The sequence below is a fragment of the Nycticebus coucang genome, chromosome 22, assembly GCF_027406575.1.
Source record: "Nycticebus coucang isolate mNycCou1 chromosome 22, mNycCou1.pri, whole genome shotgun sequence".
NCBI classification, from domain to species: Eukaryota; Metazoa; Chordata; class Mammalia; order Primates; family Lorisidae; genus Nycticebus; species Nycticebus coucang.
Window position 1 is genome coordinate 29,789,125 of NC_069801.1, and position 22,943 is coordinate 29,812,067.

Consider the following 22,943-nt stretch of genomic DNA (forward strand, 5'->3'; position numbering starts at 1 on the left):
ACTGTCCTTAGCCTCCCAGAGTGCTAGGATTACAGGTTTGAGTTCCTAAATAGTTTTTTTTTTTTTTTTTTTGAGACAGAGCCTCAAGCTATCGCCCTGGGTAGAGTGCTATGGCATCACAGCTCACAGCAGCCTCCAACTCCTGGGCTCAACTGATTCTCCTGCCTCCGCCTCCCAGGTAGCTGGGACCACAGGTGTTTGCCACAACACCCGGCTGTTTTTTGGTTACAGCTGTCATTGTTGTTTGGTGGGCCAGTGCTGGATTTGAACCCGCCAGCTCAGGTGTATGTGGCTGGTGCCTTAGCCACTTGAGCCACAGGCGCTGGCCTCCTAAATAGTTTTTTACTATTTTTTTTTTTTGTTTTTTTGTAGAGACAGAGTCTCACTGTACCGCCCTCAGGTAGAGTGCCATGACGTCACACAGCTCACAGCAACCTCCAGCTCTTGGGCTTCCGCAATTCTCCTGCCTCAGCCTCCCAAGCAGCTGGGACTACAGGCACCTACCACAACACCCGGCTATTTTTTGTTACAGTTTGGCCGGGGCTGGGTTTGAACCCGCCACCTTCGGCATATGGGGCCGGTGCCCTACTCACTGAGTCACAGGCGCCACCCTAGTTTTTTACTATCTTTTGAATCTGCCTACTTTTCTTCTTACTCACCGAGAATATACAAGGATGCTATTGTCCTTTCTCATCTGAAATACTGTATTCTAACTTCCTAATTGATCTCTCCACTTTAATTATGATTTGCCCTAATCCATTCTCACACTGTGCCAGAATAATCCTTAGGAAAGGATATTCGAACCACATTCCCTCTCCACCCTATTTATAAACCTTTCAGTGGCTACTCATTGCTCTCAGAATAAAATCCAGCATCCTCAATCTAGACTATCAGATCAGACATAGTGGGATCCGGTTCCTTAAGAACACACCAGCTTCCTTGTGCTTTTTTTTTTTTTTGAGACAGAGTCTCACTTTGTCACCCTTGGTAGAGTGCCGTGGCATCACAGCTCACAGCCACCTCCAGCTCTTGGGTTTGGGTGATTCTCTTGCCTATCCTCCTGAGTAGCTGGGACTACAGGCACCCACCACAACTCCCGGCTATTTATTTTTTTGTTGCAGTTTGGCTGGAGCTGGGTTTGAACCTGCCACGCTTGGTGTATGGGGCGCAGTACTCACTGAGCCACAGGTGCTGCCTTTTTTTTTCCGTAGTTTTTGGCTGGGGCTGGGTTTGAACCCGCCACCTCCGGCATATGGGGCTGGCACCCTACTCCTTTGAGCCACAGTTGCCACCCTGCCCTTTTTTTTTTTTTTTTTTTCTAAATTCTTCCCCAGAGTTTTACTCTGTTACCCTAGGCCACAGCAGCCTAGCTCACAGCAACCTCAAACTCCTGGGTTTTAAGTGATCCTCCTGACTCAGCCTCCCAAGTAGTTGGGACAATAGCCACCTGCTATAATGCTCAGCTAATTTTTCATTTTTTCTATTTTTAGTAGAGACAGGGTTTTCCTCTTGCTCAGGCTGAGCTCAAGGTATCCTCCTGCCTTGGCCTCGCAGAATACTAGGATTATAGGCATAAGCCACTGCACCCAGCTAAGAAATACATTCATTTTTGTGTGTGCGTTTGTTTTTTGAGACAGAACCTCATTCTGTGGCCCTGGGTAGAGTACTGTGGACCCATATTTCAGCATAACATCAAACTCTTGGGCTCAAGAGTTCCTTCTGCCTTAGCCAGTTGAGTAGCTGGGACTATAGGTGCCTGTCACAATGCCAGGCTAGTTTTTTTATTTTTACTCTTGCTCAGGCTGGTCTTGAACTCCTGAACTCAAGTGATCCACCTGCCTCGGCTTTCTGGAGTGGTAGGCTTATAGGCATGTGTCAGTGTACCCAGCCCAAGAAATACATTTATAAGGCTATAGCTGCCATAGATAGTGATTCCTCTGATGGATCTGGGCAAAATAAATAAAAAACCTTCTAGAACGGATTTACTGTTCTAGATGCCTTAAGACTATTTGGGCTTGGGCAGCACCTGTGGCTCAAAGGAGTAGGGCGCCAGCCCCATATGCCAGAGAAAAACTGCAAAAAAAAAAAAAAAGAATATTTGGGCTTGGCTTAACAGTGGTTATGGTGCCAGTCGCATACACCGAGAGTAGCAGGTTTGAACCTGGCCTGGGCCAACTGCAACAAAAAAATAGCTGGGCGTTGTGGTGGGCGCCTGTATTCCCAGCTACCTGGGGGGTTGAGGCAAGATAATCGCTTAAGCCCAAGAGTTTGAGGTTGCTGTGAGCTGTAATGCCGTGGTACTCTAGCCAGGGCAACATAGTGAGACTCTGTCTCAAAAAAAAAAAAAAAAAAGAAAAGAATATTTGGGCTTGGCGCCCATAAATTAGTGGTTAGGGTGCCGGCCACATACACAGGGGCTGATGGGTTTGAACCCAGCCTGGGCCTGCTAAACAACAATGACAACTGTAACAACAACAAAAAAAAAATAGCCAGGTGTTATGGTGGATGCCTATAGTCCCAGCTACATGGGAAGCTGATGCAGGAGAATTGCTTAAGCCCAAGAATCTGAGGTTGCTGTGAGCTGTGATACCACAGCACTCTATTGAGGGTGATGTAGTCAGATACTGTCTCAAAAATATATATATAATATTTGTCATTCATGGGAAGAGATCCAAATATTAACATTAACAGGAGTATGGAAGAAGTTGATTCCAAACCTTATGGATGACTTTGAGGGGTTCAAGACTTCAGTGAAGGGGTGGCACCTGTGGCTCAGTGAGTAGGGTGCCGACCCCATATACCGAGGGTGGTGGGTTCAAACCCAGCCCTGGCCAAACTGCAACAAAAAAATAGCCTGGCGTTGTGGCAGGCGCCTGTAGTCCCAGCTACTCGGGAGGCTGAGGCAAGAGAATCGCTTAAGCCCAGGAGCTGGAGGTTGCTGTGAGCTGTGATGTTACAGCACTCTACCAAGGGCAATAAAGTGAGACTCTGTCTCTACAAAAAAAAAACTTCAGTGGAGGAAGTAACTGCAGATGTGGTGGAAATAACAAGAGAAATAGCAAGAGAATAGAAAGGATACCTGAAGATGTGACTGAATTGCTACAATCTCACGGTCAACCTGAAATGATGAAGAGTTGCTTTTTATTTTTATTTTTTTTGCAGTTTTTGGCCAGGGCTGGTTTTGAACCCACCACCTCCAGCATATGGGGCTGGTGTCCTACTCCTTTGAGCCACAGGCATTGCTGAGAGTTGCTTCTTAAGGATAAGCAAAGAAAGCGGTTTCTTGAGATGGAATCTATTCACCTGTGTAGGTGCTGTGAACATTGTTGAAAGGACCACAAAGTATTTAGAATATTACATAAACTCTAAAAAGTAGCTGGGCAGGGACTGTAAACCAGGTGACCCAATTCCAAGCTGTGGCTGTGTTTGAGAGGATTGACTCCAATTTTGAAAATTCTACTGTGGGAAAATGCTGTCAAACAGCCTAGTATGCTACAGAGAATTCTTTTTTTTTTTTTTTTGTAGAGACAGAATCTTACTTTGTCACCCTTGGTAGAGTGCCCTGGCGTCACACAGCTCACAGCAACCTCCAGCTCTTAGGCTTAGGCGATTCTCTTGCCCCAGCCTCCTGAGTAGCTGGGACTACAGGCACCCGGCTATTTTTTGTTGCAGTTTGGCTGGGGCTGGGCTTGAACCCACCACCCTTTGGGGCTAGCACCCTATTCATTGAGCCACAGGTGCCGCCCATGCTACAGAGAATTTTTTCATGAAAGGAAGAATGAATTGGTAGCAGCAAACTTCATTGTTGTCTTATTTATTTATTTTTGTAGAGACAGAGTCTCACTGTACCGCCCTAGGGTAGAGTGCCGTGGCATCACACGGCTCACAGCAACCTCTAACTCTTGGGCTTACGCGATTCTCTTGCCTCAGCCTCTGGAGCAGCTGGGACTACAGGCGCCCGCAACAACGCCTGGCTATTTTTTTTTTGTTGTTGTTGCAGTTTGGCCAGGGCTGGGTTTGAACCCGCCACCCTTAGCATATGGGGCCGGCGCCCTACTCACTGAGTCACAGGCGCCGCCCTTTTGTTGTCTTACTTTTTTATTATTTTTTTTTTTTTTGTAGAGACAGAGTCTAACTTTATGGCCCTCGGTAGAGTGCCGTGGCCTCACACAGCTCACAGCAACCTCCAACTCCTGGGCTTAAGCGATATCTCTTGCCTCAGCCTCCAAGTAGCTGGGACTACAGGCACCCGCCACAACGCCCGGCTATTTTTTGGTTGCAGTTTGGCCCGGGCTGGGTTTGAACCCGCCACCCTCGGTAGCCCGTCTTATTTTAAGAAACTGCCAGCCCAATCTTCAGCATCTATTATTAACAGTATTATTATTAATATCATCCTGACCAGTTGGCAGCCATCAACATATGGGCAATTGACCTACTGAAGTCTCAGATGAGCATTTTTTTTTTTAGTAATAAAAGTATTTTTTTTTTTTTTTCTGTTGAGACAGAGTCATAGTATGTCGCCCTGGGTAGAGTGCTGTAGCATCACAGCTCACAGCAACCTCCAACTCCTCCTTCCTCAGCCTCCCAAGTAGCTGGGACTATAGGCGCCTGCCACAAGGCCTGGCAACTTTTTTTTCAGTTTTTGGCTAGGGCTGGGCTTGAACCCACCACCTCCTGCATATGGGGCCCGCGCTCTACTCCTTTGAGCTACAGGCCCCGCCTGGCAATTTTTTTTTTTTTTTTGGTTGCAGCCATCATTGTTGTTTGGCGGGCTGGGCTGGATTTGAACCCACCAGCTCAGGTGTATGTGGCTGGTGCCTTAGCCACTTGAGCCACAGATGCTGAGCCAATAAAAGTTTTTAAATTAGGGCGGCTCCTGTGGTTCAGTCGGTAAGGCGCCAGCCCCATATACCGAGGGTGGCGGGTTCAAACCCGGCCCCGGCCAAACTGCAACCAAAAATAGCCGGGCGTTGTGGCAGGCGCCTGTAGTCCCAGCTACTCGGGAGGCTGAGGCAAGAGAATCGCTTAAGCCCAGGAGTTGGAGGTTGCTGTGAGCTGCGTGAGGCCACGGCACTCTACGGAGGGCCATAAAGTGAGACTCTGTCTCTACCAAAAAAAAAAAAAAAAAAAAGTTTTTAAATTAAGATTTGTACTTTTTTTTTTTAGTGAGACTGTCTCACTTTGTCATCCTTGGTAGAGTGCTGTGACCTCACAGCAACCTCCAGCCCTTGAGTTTAGGCGATTCTCTTGCCTCAGCCTCCCAAGTAGCTGGGACTATAGGGTGGGTGCCCCATACAACACTCAGCTACTTTTTTGTTGCAGTTTGGCTGGGGCTGGGTTTGAACCCACCACCCTCAGTATCTGAGGCCGGCGCCCTACTCATTGAGCCACAGGCGCCACCTAAGATATGTATTTTTTTTTGAGACAGAGCCTCAAGCTGTCGCCTTGGGTAGAGTGCAGTGGCATCACAGCTCACAGCAACCTCCAACTCCTGGGCTCAAGCGATTCTCCTGCTTCTGCCTCCCAAGTAGCTGAGACTACAGGCGCCCACCTCAACGTCGGGCTATTTTTTTTGGTTGCAGCCATCATTCATTGTTGTTTGGTGGCCCGGGCTGGATTTGAACCTGCCAGCGCAGGTGTATGTGGCTGGCGCCTTGGCTGCTTGAACCACAAGCACGGAGCCAAGATATGTATTTTTTATTATTTTTTATTTTTAATTTTTTTGTAGAGACAGAGTCTCACTTTACTGCCTTCGGTAGAGTGCCATGATGTCACAGGACTCACAGCAACCTCTAGCTCTTGGGCTTCCGTGATTCTCCTGCCTCAGCCTCCCGACTCCCGAGCAGCTGGGACTACAGGCGCCCCCCACAACGCCGGCTATTTTTTGGTTACAGTTTAGATGGGGCTGGGTTTGAACCCGCCACCCTCGGTATATGGGGTCGGCGCCCTACTCACTGAGCCACAGGCGCCACCCTGATATGTATTTTTTAAAAGCAATTTTATCAACCCTTCCAATTTTATCGCATGCTTACTAGACCACAGTATAGTGTAAACACTTTATTTTTGAGACAGAGACTCAAGCTGTCGCCCTGGGTAGAGTGCTGTAGCATCACAGTTCACAGTAACTTCCAACTCCTGGGCTTAAGCGATTCTCTTGCCTCAGCCTTCCAAGTAGCTGGGACTACAGGTGCCTGTCACAACACCCGGCTATTTTTTGGTTGTAGTTGTCAATGTTGTTTGGCAGGCTGGGGCTGGATTTGAACCAGCCAGCTCTGATGTATGTGGCTGGCACCAAGCCGTAGTGTAAACACTTTACAGTTTTTTTTTTTTTGGCCGGGGCTGGGTTTGAACCCAACACCTCCGGTATATGGGGCCAGCGCCCTACTCCTTGAGCCACAGGAGCTGCCCCCATAGTGTAAACACTTTAATAGGCACTGGGAGACCAAAAAAATCTATGTGACTCATTTTATTATAACATTCACTTTGTCGTGGTGGTCTGGAAAAGAATTCCCAAAACATCTCTGGAATATTCCTGTATGTCAGAAACCAAGAGGAGGGACTATGTATTTTTGTATCCATTTGGGTTACCACTGTATTATCTGTTAATTGAAAATTAAATTGAATCAAAACGTTTCAAAAACAGTACACAGTATGTAAACCACAGGAAGTGCACAAAGAAGGAAGGAGTAAACAGTGTGGAAGGAGTGAGGCAAGGAAGAGTGAGGGTTGATGTGGCACAGTCTGGGACTTGAATTGGACCTGGTAGCTTTTCTCTCAGGAAGAGCCGATTAAATATTTGTTGAGGTGTATGTGTACTTTGTCTACTTTGCCCTGGGGGTGTAGAAATCCATCTAAACTCATCTCTATTCTCAAATAGCTCATAGACTGGTGGGAAAGACAAGGAGAGACCCTGATAATTATAGCATAGGGTGCAAACTTAACTGTGGGAGCGAGGGGGAGGAGCTACTAAACGTGGAAGCCATCACAGCATAGGTGACATTTGAGCTGTCTTAAATGTGCGAGTACTTTAGAGCAGGAAATCCAGAGGAAACCAGCCTGTGGAAAACCGTGATAAATCGTTATGTGGATAAGAATCACGGGTGAGGTCTGTTAAAAATGCAGATTCCACGCTTACGCTCCCCAGGAAACATCTGATTCAATAGGCAAGAAGCACCCATTTTAACAAACTTCCCAGGACGACACGCAGGAAACATTTCTCACCTCTTGCAATCATGGAAGTGGGAAGGGAAAGCAGTACTGGGAAATGAGGCTCTAGAAAGTTTTGCCTATCGGGATCCTGGGTATTCTAATAAAGTAACACTATTAAAAACAAAACAAACACAAACCACTCTCCATTTCGCTCTGAGCATTCAGGATAGTAGGAGCCGCTTCGATGCGGCTTTTTTTAAAGCGGAGCCTCGTTAACAACTCCGTGGGGGGTAGAATTAGAGGCGACTGACTCAAGGTCACAAAGCGAAAGGTAGTAGGGCAGGGACTGAAAACCAGGCGACCCAACTCCCAGCTCAGGGACTTTTTCACGACATAAGCTGGCCAAAAGGAGGTAAGGTTCAGGCCCTTATCCTCCAGGATGGTTCCAAAATGGTGGGGGCAACAGCGTCAGCAACACCCCCGCCCCTTCCGTCCACCTCCCTCCTTCTTCCCCAGGCCAGCTAGGCGGGGGGAGGGGAGGACCCGAGCAACCCACGTGACTGCCGACAACAGGGCGCGTGACGTAAAGCGGCGGGCCCAACGCTTGCTGTGTCTTGTGGGAAAGGTAGTTCAGAAGATAGTCAAGTGGGTAGGGGGAGGCGGTCCTAGGACTACATTTCCCAGGAGGAAGCGGGACGAAGACGTCGCTGCCGCTGGAGGAGAGCGGGGACGCGGGGCGCGCTGTAGGGCGGGGGCGAGGTTCAGGCCGGTTGTGCCGTTGCGAGGCTGCGGCTGCGATCGCTGCGGCGGGCCCAGGTGAGTGAACACTTGTGATAGAAGTTAAGGCTGCTCAACCGGCTTCAGTCGTTTCATTTTTGATCTTTTTCATGCGACGGCTGGGTCAGGGTCCCTGTGAAGGCTTGGCGCGGAGCCGCTTCCCCGCGCTTACACCCTGGCCTCTTCTGAGCGGGCCCGGCTCCCTACGGCTCCTCCCTTTCCCCGCCCTTCAGGGCTTCCCATCGCTCCGGCCTAGTTCCGGAGGCTCTAGGTAGCCTTCTCTCCAAGTGGCTCCTGTGTTTTGTTTTTCTTCTTGCACTCTTTTGGGGGTGCGGCGGCGTCTACAAGATCTTTTCCTTCTCCTTTGGTCATACGAATCCCATTATTTGGATTTCTTTTCCCGGAACTCTTCGCGCCCTCCCCCCCTCCCCCCCAAACCAGCCTCCGTTGGCCTGGTTCTTTCTCCTAGGGCGCATGTGGCTGGCACTCAGTAAACGTTAGTACCTCTTCCGTTCTTTTCTGCTTTGTGGCCAAAAGAGGTATAATCCAAATTTGTCTCCCACGGGAATAATAATGTTTCCACTTTTTCCTTGGGCTGGAATGAGGCCGACTTGCATTCCAATGGTAATCGGCGTGTTTTCTGCTTATGAGGTGATTTCCTTTCCTTCTCTTAGCAGCCAAACAAGTTTAATCAGCTATTCTCTTTGCCCTCCTGAATGTTAGGGGTAGAGCATGGCGGCAGAAGCTGGCGAGCAGCGGTGGTGCTACGAACTTGGAAGCCAACAGCGGTAGTACAGTCTTTACGGGGAGTTTAATTGGATTGAAAGGAAAGCTTCCGAGAGTGTGGCAGGGAGCGAAGCTTCTTTTTGGGCATAACAGAAGGACGTTGGAGCCAGTCTGCCTGGGTTCAGATCTTACTAGCTTTTAGATCAAGAATCTTAACTTCAGGTGCCTCCGTTTTCTTATCTCTGAAATAGCCGTGACTAACAGTGGCCCCTTAAGGATTATTGTTGATACTAAATGAAATAAACTAAAAACCACTTAGTCACTGGTATTACCGTCATCATTTATAGGATTTCTAGACGGTGGAAGGCACGTATCACACCCTTATTTTTTTCTCTTTCTGTTGACCCTCCCTTTTTTCATTTGTGAAAGTACTGTCATAGTCTGTTGTCTGTTATCTAGACAGCCTAATGTGTGGTGTCTGTTACATAGACGTCTATTAAAAAGTCAAGTTGATGCGACTGCTGCATCAACTTGTGGAGCAAATTAGGGAGATGTATTTTGTGAACTAACAATATCAAAAACAAGTTTTACTGCGTTAAGGTCTATTTGCATTCTGTGAGAACTGTTGACCTTTCTAAGAAACTTAAACTTTATGTCCATTATAATTCCATTTCTGCTTTTAAAACTTATTATCACCAGTGAAAGAGCTCCAGTTTCTTTTTCTTTGTGGTTTTTGGCCACCTCTGGCATATGGGGCCGGTGCCCTGCCTTTGAGCCACAGGCACCACCCCCAGAGAGCTCCAGTTTTGAAGAATGATGTTTTTAGTCTGCAAACTAGGGACAGTTCGATTTTTGCAGTTGTGGTGAGAAAAGTAGTTGTAGAAGTGGCACCTTGGAGTATTTCTTTAACACCAAGTACTTTTGAATTTGATTTATTTTGCTTATTTATTTATTTACAGTCCTAAAATAGAGAAAGGTTGAATTTGATTTAGCCAGTGAAATTATAGATTACAAAAAGTGATTTGTACTGCGACATCAGTGAAGGAAGCTTAGAGTGTTTCTGAGACTAGCACAGAGGTGGGGAGTGATGAGGCTGACTGGGAGAGCACACAGATGTACAGTTTGTTTTTAGAATGGATAGTCGGTTAACCCCTGAGAATCTTAGGATGCTAGCCTGTTTCTCTTGGGCATATCCTGAATTGAAGTGTGGTTAATGAATGTGGTTAATGCTATTCATTGAAATACTAGATTTTGGTGTATTGTTTAGCACACGTTCATTTTATAAAGATCTAAGATCTATTTCCTATTAGACTCTGATTGGTTGAGTGATTGAGTCAACAAATAATGCCTGAGAGCCTACAATTTACTAGCTCCTGTATGAGGCCCTGTGAGAACCCTAGAGTGTGAGACAGGAGATCTTGTCTTTTGGGAACTTAGAGGATGATGGGGGAAGACACAAAAGGTAAGGAAATAAATTACAAATTGAGAAAAGCAAGGTGGAGGTGTCAAGTAGGGGATAGACAGACACTGTAAAGGGAGAGGCCTAAGGATAGTTATAAAAGTTCTTCTTGGGGAAGAGTGAGGAGCCAATTTCGTAAGTTGTCAAGGAGAGCATCCAGGTGGAGGAAACAGCAGATACCCAAATGGAAGATGGGAAGAATTTGGTTTGCTTTCTTTCTTTTTTGTAGAGACAGAGTCTCACTTTATAGTCCTCAGTAGAGTGCTGTGGCGTCACACAGCTCACAGCAACCTCCAACTCCTGGGCTCAAGCGATTCTCTTGCCTCCGCCTCCCAAGTAGCTGGGACTACAGGCGCCCGCCATAACACCTGGCTATTTTTTTTTTTTTTTTTGGTTGCAGCCGTCATTGTTGTTTGGCAGGCTGGGCTGGATTCGAACCCGCTAGCTCAGGTATATGTGGCTGGCGCCTTAGCTGCTTGAGCCACAGGCGCTGAGCCCTGGCAATTTTTTTTTTTTTTTTTTGTAGAGACAGAGTCTCACTTTATGGCCCTCGGTAGAGTGCCGTGGCCTCACACAGCTCACAGCATCCTCCAACTCCTGGGCTTAAGCGATTCTCTTGCCTCAGCCTCCCAAGTAGCTGGGACTACAGGCACCCGCCACAACGCCCGGCTATTTTTTGGTTGCAGTTTGGCCGGGGCCGGGTTTGAACCCGCCACCCTCGGTATATGGGGCCGGCGCCCTACCGACTGAGCCACAGGTGCCGCCCAGCCCTGGCAATTTTTTTGTTGCAGTTTGGCTGGGGCTGGGCTTGAACCAGCCATCCTCGGTTTATGGAGCAGGTGCCCTACTAACTGAGCCACAGGCTTTCGGACTACAGGGGGCCCATGGACTTTGAGAAATTTTTGTGAGGGGGGTGCCATTTTCTCAAAAGGTCTTTACTTTCGAACACATTCATTAGATTTTCAAAGCAGTTTTAAGAACCACTGCTCTAGACTCTGTAATGCAATTCTTGACCATAAAAAGTAATTGTCTAAGGTCTACCAGGGCAGTAAGAGACATGGGTATCCTTTTTAAAAGATTGACTTTCTTACTCTTCTAAGGGAGCTGATTTTTTTGAGGAAAAATAATCTAAATGCCATGGAAATCATCTTTTAGTTTCTTTTTGTCTAGAAAGAAGACAGGGGCTAATTATGCTTATAGAGAGGAAGCTGAGATTTAGGGTCTAGTTGCATGAAAATTCATGGCCTAATGTTTTCTCCCATGAATTTTGTTTATAGTTCCTATTTTAGTGGCAGATCTTGCGCACCTTAGCGTGTGAAGAGTAAGATAATTGTCTTGCATTCCTTCAGCAGTTAGAGATGCCATGTATTTTCAGATGATAATGTGATAAAGCACACAGGATTTGATAGTATATGCTTTCTTTCTCAAAGTTAGAGTTTTACCACTGGAAGAAACCATGTATTTTTTTCTGCTTATGGCAGAGTTTGAAAATTTTGAAGGCTTATGGACTAAATCTAGTGTGCAGGTGTGTTTTGTTTGGCTCACACAGTATTGTAAATTTGAATTAGTTGTCAACATTTAAAAATGGTGAGATCACTTTTGAAAATTGGGATTTAGGGCTCGGTGCCTCGGAGGCAGGAGAATGAGCCCAGGAGTTGGAGGTTGCTGTGAGCTGTGATGCCACAGCACTCTACCCAGGGAGACAGCTTAAGGCTCTGTCTCAAAAAAAAGAAAAGAAAATTGGGATTTAGGCTGCTTTCAAAACATCATATCTGGTAGCCATGGACCTGTGGTTCTGCTTTTCAGCAGCAATCTTTCTAATGGGGCATGACCCCACCACAGATTGGCACATACACAACTTGTCTGTTGTAGGTTTTTTTTTTTTTTTTTTTTTTTTTTTGAGACATCCTCAACCCTGGGTAAAGTGCCCTGACATTATCATGGCACACAGTAACCTCATTTTCTTGGGCTCAGGTGATCTTCTTGCCTCACGCTCTCCAGTAGTTGTGACTGCAGGACCCTGCCACAAGGCCTGGCTATTTTTTTTTTTTTTTTTTGGAGACAGAGCCTCAAGCTATTGCCCTGGGTAGAGGGCTGTGGCATCACAGCTCACAGCAACCTCCAACTCCTGGGCTCAAGCGATTCTTCTGCCTCCGCCTCCCAAGTAGCTGGGCCTACAGGCTCCAGCCACAACGCCCGGCTATTTTTTTGTTTGCAGCCATCATAGTTGTTTGGTGGGCCCGGGCTGGATTCGAACCTGCCAGCTCAGGTGTATGTGGCTGGCAACTTAGCCACTTGAGCCACAGGCGCCGAACCAGGCCTGGCTAATTTTTAAAGAAGGTGTATCTCTCTTGCTCAGGCTGGGTTTCAAACTCCTCTGAGCTCAGGCAATCTACTTGCCTCCAAGAGTGCTAGGATTACAGGCATGAGCCGCAGCACCTGACCTTGTAGGCATTTTAATTTGCTGTTCCTGTTCTGGCTATGTGATAGAAGTCTCTAATGTCCTGAGTCAGAGTAATTTTGCTGTCTTACATCACCTTTTTAAATTTTTTGCTGTCTTAGTGCCTTATTTCTTTTTATTTTTTATTTTATTTTATTTATTTTTTTGTAGAGACAGTCTCACTTTATGGCCCTCGGTAGAGTGCCGTGGCCTCACACAGCTCACAGCAACCTCCAACTCCTGGGCTTAGGCAATTCTCTTGCCTCAGCCTCCCGAGTAGCTGGGATTACAGGCGCCCGCCACAGCACCCGGCTATTTTTTTGTTGCAGTTTGGCCAGGGCTGGGTTTGAACCCGCCACCCTCGGCATATGGGGCCGGCGCCCTACTCACTGAGCCACAGGTGCCGCCGTATTTAAAAAGATTTTAAGTAACTTTGGAAGAGAGAAGTGAAGCATTGGGAGGAGACAAAACATTGACTTATTTTGTTTCCAAACTTAAGAAACCCAAGGACCTTTAGAAAGTATAAATGCATTGATTTTTTTTTTATTTTTTAGTAAATCATAGCTGTGTATATTAATGCGATCATAGGGCACCATACACTGGTTTTATAGACCGTTTGACACATTTTCATCACACTGGTTAACATAGCCTTCCTGGCATTTTCTTAGTTATTGTGTTATGACATTTACATTTACTAAGTTTCGCATATACCCGTATAAGATGCACTGCAGGTGTAATGCCACCAATCAGCCCTCCCAAATGCATTGATTTGATTGACCCCTGCCCATGCCTTTTTTTTGCTGGTGTATATGCGGTGTCCTCATTTTTTGTTCTGCCTGGTTTGCTTTGTAGCATTTGAAATGTAACTTCATAGCTTGGCTTGTCTGAGAAGATAGAAGGTCAAACAAAGAAAGTTTCTGAATATCTAATTACAAGACATTGGTCCTTTTCCTGAGACATAAAAACCAAAGTAGTTGTTGTTATTATTATTATTGTAATTTTTTTAAGGCAGAGTCTCACTCTGGTGTCTGGGTTAGAGTGCCATGAAATCAGCCTAGCTCACAGCAAAACTCCTGGGTTCAAGCAATCTTCCTGCCTTATTATCTTCCTTAGTAGCTGGGGCTACAGGTGCCTGCCACACTTTTCTATTTTTAGTAGAGACATGGGGGGTGGGAAGGGGTAAAGATCTCACTTTGCTCAGGCTGGTCTGGAACTCTTTGAGTTGAAAGATCCTCCCACTTTGCTCTTCCAGAGTGCTGGGATAACAGGTGTGAGCCACCATCCCCTGCCCCAAAAGTTATTTTATTTAGATTTATTTATTTATTTATTTGAGACAGAATCTCATCATGTCGCCCTCCGTGGAGTGCCTTAACATCACAGCTTACAGCCACCTCAAACTCTTGGGCATAAGGGATTCTCTTGCCTCAGCCTCCCAGGTAGCTGGGAATACAGGTACCCGCCACAATGCCTGGCTATTTTTTGTTGCAGTTGTCATTGTTGGTTAGCTGGCCTGGGCCAGTTTCAAACCCACCAGCTTTGGTGTATATGGCTGACACTGTAACCACTGCTACGGATGCTGAGCCTAGTTTTATTATTTTATTTTATTTTTGAAACAGAGTCTCAAGCTGTCCCCCTGGGTAGAGTACTGTGGCGTCACAGCTCACAGCAACCTCCATCTCTTGGGCTTAAGCAATTCTCTTGCCTGAGCCTCCCAAGTAGCAGGGACTACAGGTGCCAGCCACAATGCCTGGCTATTTATAGAGGTGGGGTCTTGCTCTTTTCTTGGTCAGGCTGATTTTGTTATCCTGAGCTCAGTCCACCCACTTCTGCCTCCCAGAGTGCTAGGATTACAGGCCTTGAGCCCCTATGCCCACTCCATCTGGACAGAAGTTATTATTATTATTATTTTTTTTTTTGTAGAGACAGAGTTTCACTTTATTGTCCTCAGTAGAGTGCCGTGGCGTCACACAGCTCACAGCAACCTCCAACTCCTGGGTTTGGGCGATTCTCCTGCCTCAGCCTCCCAAGTAGCTGGGACTACAGGTGCCTGCCACAATGCCCGGCTATTTTTTTGTTGCACTTTGGCCGGGGCTGGGTTTGAACCCACCACTCTCAGTATATGGGGCTGGCACCCTGCTCACTGAGCCACAGGCACCGCCCAAAGTTGTTATTTTTCAAAAAATAATGTAGGCTCGGTGCCTGTAGCTTAGTGGCTAGGGTGCTGGACACATACACTGTGGGTGGCGGGTTTGAACCTGGCCCGGGCCTGCCAAACAACAGTAACAACAACAAATAGAAGAGTGTTGTGGTGGGTGCCTGTAGTCCCAGCTACTTGGGAGGCTGAGGCAAGAGAATAGCTTATGCCCAAGAATTTGAGGTTGTTGGGAGCTGTGAGGCCACTGCCCTCTACTGAGGGTGATATAGAAGGTGACATAGTGAGACTCTGTCTCAAAAAAAAAAAAAAAAAAATTTTTTTTTGTTTGGGCTGTAATGAAATGATCCTTTATAAAGCCTTACTTTGTGTATTCTTAAGTTCTTACTGCATAAATCAAGGAGTTTCTTTATCTCTAATTTAGCTTTGGCAGTTTTTGTTTCTTTGCCACGTATCTGCAGGAAATTGGTAGGTACCTCCTGGCTCTTGCTCAGGCTGGTCTCAGGCTGGTCAGGGGCTTCCCCGAATGCTAGGATTACAGGTGTGAGCCACTGTGCCTCTCCTGGGATACCATTTTTCTTCCTGATTTCTCTATTGCGATAAAAAAACAATGTAACAGTTATTGTGAGTGAGGATGGGAGGAAATTGACATTCTCAAGCTGTTGGTAGCAATGTTAAGTTGCTACAGCTGTATCTAGAGAACAGTACTGTCTGTACTTTCAGGACGATACCTTAAAGAATTAGATAGGTCTTTGAAGATGAGGATAATCATCACAGTATTATTTATGTAAGTGGACAATATTGAGCAACTTAAATGTATACTACTGTGAGACTGCTTATGCTACGGTACATTTATTTATAAGGTGGAATGCTCAGTAGAAAATAAATGTAGACTGGATAGCCTTATTTGTTGACGTAATACAGTGAGTAAAAAATGCCCAGAGGTGATGCTTTTGTTTGGTTTAAAAACCTGCATGTCTCTCCATTTCCTCCTTAGTCAGGGTCTGTTAAGTGTACATTGAGTTTTAGATTCTTTTTTTGTTGTTGTTGGGGGAAGGAGGAGGGTTACCTTGAGTATATATGGCCTTTGGTTTAGATCTGCATAGTCCAGTTATATAGCCCTTAACCACATTTGGCTGGTTGGGTTTAAAAGGAACGACAACTAAAAATTCAGTTCCTCAGTCATACTAGTTATATTAAACAGCATAAATACAGGACATTTCCATCATCTCAGAAAATTCTGGTGGACAGTGTTGGTCTGCGTGGCCTTTTTTGTATTTTTGTGGGCATCACTTCTGCTGTTCAGAGGTGGGGTCTTAGTTGCAGTTTTCTCCCCTTTCATTTCACAGAAGAGTTTTGGAATTTCCTTTGACTGTCATTTATGTATCACCATTTTCATATTAGTTAATTACCTCTTAGCCCACAGTGGGTTTGTTTGGACTGCAGAAAGGATGCTGTTATTTTATGGTCAAAGTCAATAGTGGGGGGGACACTTTTGCTGAACCTCTTAGCTCTGGATTGTACTCATATTAGGTTAGAGTTTCTGTTCTTCACTTTAAAAAATGACTGGGCAGGAAGAATAATTTAGATTGATTCAAGGCCTGGATTTGATGTTATGTGATTTTTCTTTTTCTTGGAAATTACTTATTAAATGCCTAAAAGTGCCTGACATTTACTGGGATGAAATATGTGGTATGCAGAATCTTTGATGTTTGATAACTTTTAGGACTTAATTTCTATCCGGATAAGTTACTTTTCAGACATTGACTAATTTATTGCTTAGATTAGGGCTTCAAATGTTGTCTTCAGGATATTGGCTATTTAAAGTTGGTAAACTAAAGCTTAATTGTTTTGTGTCTATTTGGGAGCTATGGTAAAGTGTTATTACAGCTGCTGTGATCTCAATGTGGCTAAAATGGACTTGTAGAAGATCTAGTCAGCAACACTTTTAGAAGATACAGTGTCATAAGCTGGCCTTTAAATTTCATCATCCCTTTAAGCCTTGTCTTTCCCTCATACTGGGTAAGTTAATCACCCTGTATCATGTGTATTCTAGTAAGGGTGTTGATTTTTTTATTTATTTTTTCCTCCAGTATTTCAATATCAATGATTTGAAGTATACTGAAAAGTCGAAGGAATTGTATAGTGAGACTCATGTGCATTTGTTAGCATTGGGTGTATTTGCTTTGTCATTCATTTTTCTGTACTCATCTTCAGTTTTTTTTTTTTTTTTTTTTTTTTAAGAGATAGTCTCACTTTGTTGCCCTTGGTAGAGTGCTCTGGTGTCACAACTCACAGCAACCTCCAGCTCTTGGGCTTAGGCAATTCTCTTGCCTTAGCCTCCTAAGTAGCTGGGACTACAGGTGCCTGCCACAATGCCCAGCTATTTTTGTTGTTGTTTTGTTGCAGTTTGGCCGGGGCTGGGTTTGAACCCACCAGCCTTGGTATATGGGGCTGGCGCCCTACTCAATGAGCCACAGGTGCCACCCATCTTCAGTTTTTTTTATTGTGGTAAAATGTATGTGGTGTGAAAAATTTTTTTATTTTTTAACATTTTCTTTTCTTTTCTTTTCATTTATTTTAATTTTGTTTTTGCAGTTTTCTGGCCGGGGCCGGGTTTGAACCCGCCACCTCCAGCATATGGGGCCGGCGCCCTACTCTTTGAGCCACAGGTGCCACCCTGTGGTGTGAAAATTTTATCATCTTAATTATTTTTTGACCACATGTTCCACATTTTGTTTTCTCAGAGACTAATCTCAAAATCATATCTTTATATCCGTTTCCTTTTTGTTGACTTTACTTAAATATGTGGTTTGTTAAAGATTATAAATATTTACTATGTATATCACATGTAGCACACAGGAACGGCTTTTAACAAATTCATCAACTCCCTGATATTTTTTAAACTATACTAAGATGGATAAAAGCATATCATTTCTCTTTTTCTTTGAGATTTTACTTTTCAGAAACATTTGCTTCTATGCGATGAGACAATTCTCACCACACTTTGATCTTATAAACCTGAGTTTTATTTTGAGCATTCCCAAGTTTATGTTCCAGTAGGTCCTTAAGAGAACAAAATTGTGCAGGATTTTTTCTTCTGTTACTTGAAAACATAATGGGTATACATATATGAAATATATTCTAAAAGTATCTAGGTCATGTTTACCAGCTGGAATTCTTTTTTTTTCTTTTGAGACAGAGTCTCACTTTGTCACTCTTGATAGGGTGCTGTGGCGCTCTCGGCTCACAGCAACCTCAAACTCTTGGGCTTGTGATTCTCTTGCCTCGGCCTCCCAAGTAGCTGGGGCTACAGGCGCCTGCCACAGCCCCTGACTATCTGTAGAGATGGGGTCTTGCGGCTGGTCTCAAACTCCAGAGCTTGCTCAGGCAGTCCACCCACCTCGGCCTCCTAGAGTGTTAGAATTACAGTCGTGAGCCACTGTGCCCGGCCTTTAAAATAATATTCTTAAAGTTCTTCTATGTTGTAGTATGTTTCAGAAATTTACTGCTGTACCTTAAGGCTGAGTAACATTCCAGTGTATATTTATACTTTCTTTTTTGAGATGGAATCTCATTACTTGGCCCTTGGTAGATTGCCATTGCGTCACAGCTTGCAGCAATCTCAAACTCTTGGGCTTAAGCAATTCTCTTGCCTCAGCCTCCTAAGTAGCTGGGACTACAGGCGCCCGCCACAACGCCCAGCTATTTTTTTGTTGCAGTTGTCATTGTTGTTTAGCAGGCCCAGGCTGGGTTTGGAGGGAAGAGTTTTTTTGTTTTTTTTTTTCTGTAGTTTTTGTCCGGGTCTGGGTTTGAACCCACCACCTCCAGCATATGGGGCCGGCGCCCTACCCCTTTGAGCCACAGGCACCGCCCCCCAGGCTGGGTTTGAACCCACCAGCCTTGGTGTATGTGGCCAGTACCTTACCCACTGAGTTACAAGCACCGCCCAAGAAATAAGAAACTTTTGAAGGATAGTCACATATTGTCATTTTTTTTTTTTTTGTAGAGACAGAGTCTTACTTTATGGCCCTCGGTAGAGTGCTGTGGCCTCACACAGCTCACAGCAACCTCCAACTCCTGGGCCCAAGTGATTCTCTCGCCTCAGTCTCCTGAGTAGCGGGGACCACAGGCGCCCGCCACAATGCTCAGCTAACTGTCATTTTTTTATTACACATACTTTGGTATGTAAAAGTGGTGACAATCCCATCTCATGAATATTTAGGCACAACTGGAACCAAGGACCTTTAGTCTAGTGCTGTGTTGACAGTTCTGGTTGAACACACTAGAAATTCTCAAATGTAATTGTTTTAAGCCCTATTTGAATTTAGCCACTGCAGTGAATAATCTTTCAACTATTTGTGTTGACAGAGTCTTGGTTCAAAAGCAGCAATCCAGGCTTGGCGCCGTGCTCAATGAGTAGGGCGCCAGCCACATATACCAAGACTAGTGGGTTCGGGCTGGGGCCTGCTAAACAGCAATGACAACTGCAACCAAAAAATAGCCAGACGTTGTGGTGGGCAACTGTAGTTCCAGCTACTCGGGAGGCTGAGGCAAGAGAATCGCTTAAGCCCAGGAGTTTGAGGTTGCTGTGAGCTGACGCCACAACACTCTACCAAGGACGACATTCTGTGCCTGTCTCCAAAAAAAAAACAAGCAGTGATCCAGTGTCTGTTTCTTTGTCTCATCTGGCTGGGTGTGGTGGCTCATGCCTGTAATTCTAATGCTTTGGGAGGATTGCTTTAGGCCAGGAGTTTGAGACCAGCTTGAAAGCCAGGTCAAGGCCTCGGGGTTTTCTTTTTTTTTCTTTAGAGACAGTCTTACTTTGTCACCCTTGGTAGAGTGCCCTGGCATCACAGTTCACAGCAACCTCCAGCTTTGGCCTTAGGTGATTCTCTTGCCTCAGCCTCCCGAGTAGCTGGGACTACAGGCACCCGCCACAATGCCCGGCTATTTTTGTTGTTGTAGTTGTTGTTGTTGCAGTTCGGCCTGGGCCGGATTTGAACCCACCACCCTGGATATGTGGGGCCAGCATCCTACTCCCTGAGCCACAGGCGCTGCCTGGCCTTGGGTTTTCTTTTTTCTTTCTTTCTTTTTTTTTTTTTTTCAGAGACAGAGTTTCACTTTATCACCCTTGGTAGAGTGCTGTGGTGTCACAGCTCACAGCAACTTCCAACTCCTGGGCTTAGGCGGGCAATTCTCTTGCCTCAGCCACCCGAGTAGCTGAGACTACAGGCAGGCGCCCATCAGAATGCCCCGCTATTTTTCTGTTGCAGTTTGGCCGGGACCGGGTTCAAACCTGCCAGCCTCGGTATATGGGGCCAGTGCCCCACCCACTGAGCCACAGGCCCTGCCCCAAGGCCTCGTTTTTATACACACACAAAAAATAGAAAACCTTGGCCGAGCATGGTGGCACAAGCTATAGTTCCCAGCTGTTTGGAAAACTGAGGCAGGAGAATCACTTTAGCATAGAAGTTTGAGGTTGCAGTGAGCTATGATCATGGCACTGCACTCCAGCCTGGGCAACAGAGAGAGACCCTGTCTTAAAGCAACAACAACAAAAATGCAGCATCAGTAGATATTTCTTTTTTTTGGCTGGGGCTGGTTTGAACCCACCACCTCCGACGTGGGGTCAGTGCCCTACCCCTTTGAGCCACAGGTGCCGCCCAGTAGATATTTCTTGAATGAATGATAGTGTCATAAATAACTGTTGCAAATGTTTTGTTGATGATTATCAGTCACCATGACTTCTTTATATATATATGTGTGTGTGTGTATGTATAAATATATGTATGAGACATAGTCTCCCTCTGTTTCTCAGGCTGGAGTGCAGTCACATGATCATAGCTTACTATAACTTTGAATTCCTGGGCTCAAGTGTTATTCCTGCCTCAGCTTCCTCAGTAGCTGGGACTAGAGGCATGTGGCACAACATCCGCCTAGTTTTTCTTATTTTTCTTAAAGATGGAGTCTTATTTCTATCTCCCAGATAGTCTTGAACTCCTGGCCTCAAGTGATCTTTCACCTTGGCCTCCCGAAGTGCTGGAATTATAGGCATGAACTCCTATGCCTGACCTTTATATACATATATGTATTTTTTTGAGACAGAGTTTCACTCTGTTGCCCAAGCTAGAGTGCCATCATAGCTTCATCATGGAGCTACATCGTAGCTAACAGCAATCTGAGACTCCTGGGTTCAAGGATTCTTTTGCCTCATTCTCTTGAGTAGCTGGGACTATAGGCACTCCTAGCTAATTTTTCTCTTTTTAGTAGACTACGTCGCACTCTTGCTCAGGCTGGTCTCAAACTCCTGAGCTTAAGGGATCTTCCTTCTTTGGCCTCCCAGAGTGCTAGGATTACAGTCATGAACTACTCAGTTGACCTTTCTTTTTTTGTTTTGTAGAGATAGAGTCTCACTTTTATCACCCTCCGTAGAGTGCTGTAGCATCACACAGCTCACAGCAACCTCCAACTCCTGGGCTTAGGCGATTCTCTTGCCTCAGCCTCCCAAGTAGTTGGGACTACAGTCGTCCGCCACAATGCCTGGCTATTTTTTTTGTTGTTGCAGTTTGTCCAGGGCTGGGGTTGAACCCACCACCCTTGGTATGTGGGGTCGGCACCCTACCCACTGAGCCACAAGGTGCGGCCTGACCTTTCTATTTTTTGAAACAACTTTTCTTTGAGAGGAGGACACTTAATGAAAAAACATTAACCTAGCTGTGCACGGTATAACCTTAGGACTGTAGGAGGGCGAGGTGAGTGGATTGCCTGAGCTCATGAGTTCCAGACCAGCCTAAGCCAGAGCAAGACCACCTTTCTTTCTTTTATTATTATTATTATTATTATTATTATTTATTAAATCATAGCTGTGTACATTAATGCAATCATGGGATACAATGTGCTGGTTTTATATACAATTTGAAATATTTTCATCGAACTGGTTAACATAGCCTTCATGGCATTTTCTTAGTTATTATGTTCAGACATTTATATTTTGCATTTAGTAAGTTTCACTTGTACCCTTCTAAGAAAGACCTCCTTTCTTACAAAAAAAAAAAAAAAAACCCGCCAGGCCCTGGCGCAGTGACTCATGCCTATAAGGCCAAGGCAGGTGAATTGCTGGAGCTCCCAGGTTCATGACCAGCCTGAGCAAGGGCAAGACTCGGTATCTAATCTCTAAAAATAGCTGGGCATTGTGGCAGGTGCCTGTAGTCTGAGCTACTCAAGAGGCTGAGGCAAGAGAATCTCTTGAGCCCAAGAGTTTGAGGTTGCTGTGAGCCATGACACTGCCATGGCACTCACCCCCTCTACCCTCTCTGCTCTCTACCTAGGGGGACAAAATGAGACTCTGTCTCAAAAAAAAAAAAAAGTTTTTATGAACTGCAACTTTGTATGCAATATGTTTTTTTTTTTTTACTAGTCAGTTGCATGTAATACAGTGGTTCTCAGCCTTCCTAAAGCCTCCACCCTTAATACAGTTCCTCATGTTGTGGTGACCCCCAACCATGAAATTATTTTTGTTGCTACTTCATACCTGTAATTTTGCTATTGTTATGAATCGTAAATATCTGATATGCAGGATATATTTTCATTGTTAAAAAAGGGTCATCACCCACAGGTTGAGAACCACTGATGTAATATGTTATTCTGTCCCTAATTTTGACCCTGCCATTCATATCTGATCTTATGCTAGTAACTAATCTCACTAAGCTGCCAATAAGAAATAGGAGGTGCTTTCTGAGGAGGTGAGGGTCTTTAGTTTCCTTGTTGGGTATTAAGTATCACTACTAGGCCACTGGGATACAGGATTATCTTATTGCTCATCCTCTTGCTTTTGCTCTTTTTATTGTAAGAAACCAGTGTCCCAGTCTGAATTGTAAATCTTTGATGCTTTTTTCCCACCCTAAAGCATCATGCATGTAACCACAGCTTTTTTTTTTTTTTTAAAAAGACAGTCCCACTCTGTTAATCCTGGGCAGAGTGCAATGGCATCATAGCTCACAACAACCTCAGTCTCTTGGGCTCAAGTGATCTTCCTGCCTCAGCCTCCCAGTTACCTGGGACTGCAAGTGCCCGCTACAATGCCTGGCTAGTTTTTCTGTTTTTAGTAAAGATGAGGTCTTGCTCTTGTGCAGGCTAGTCTCAAACTCCAGAGATGTGGCAATCCACTGCCTCTGCCTCCCAAAATGCTAGGATTATATCGGTGTGAGCCACCATGCTTGGCCAGCTTTTTATTTTTA

General features: G+C 45.3%; 1 protein-coding gene across 1 annotated transcript in view; it reads left to right on the top strand.

The window, feature by feature from the left end:
* Positions 1 to 7,852: 7,852 nt before the first annotated feature.
* Positions 7,853 to 22,943, top strand: part of THRAP3 (thyroid hormone receptor associated protein 3) — a 52,943-nt gene continuing 37,852 nt past the window's right edge. Inside the window, exon 1 of the mRNA XM_053576355.1 lies at positions 7,853 to 7,965. The gene's annotated coding sequence lies outside the window, so the exon portion shown is untranslated. The remainder of the gene's footprint in view (positions 7,966 to 22,943) is intronic.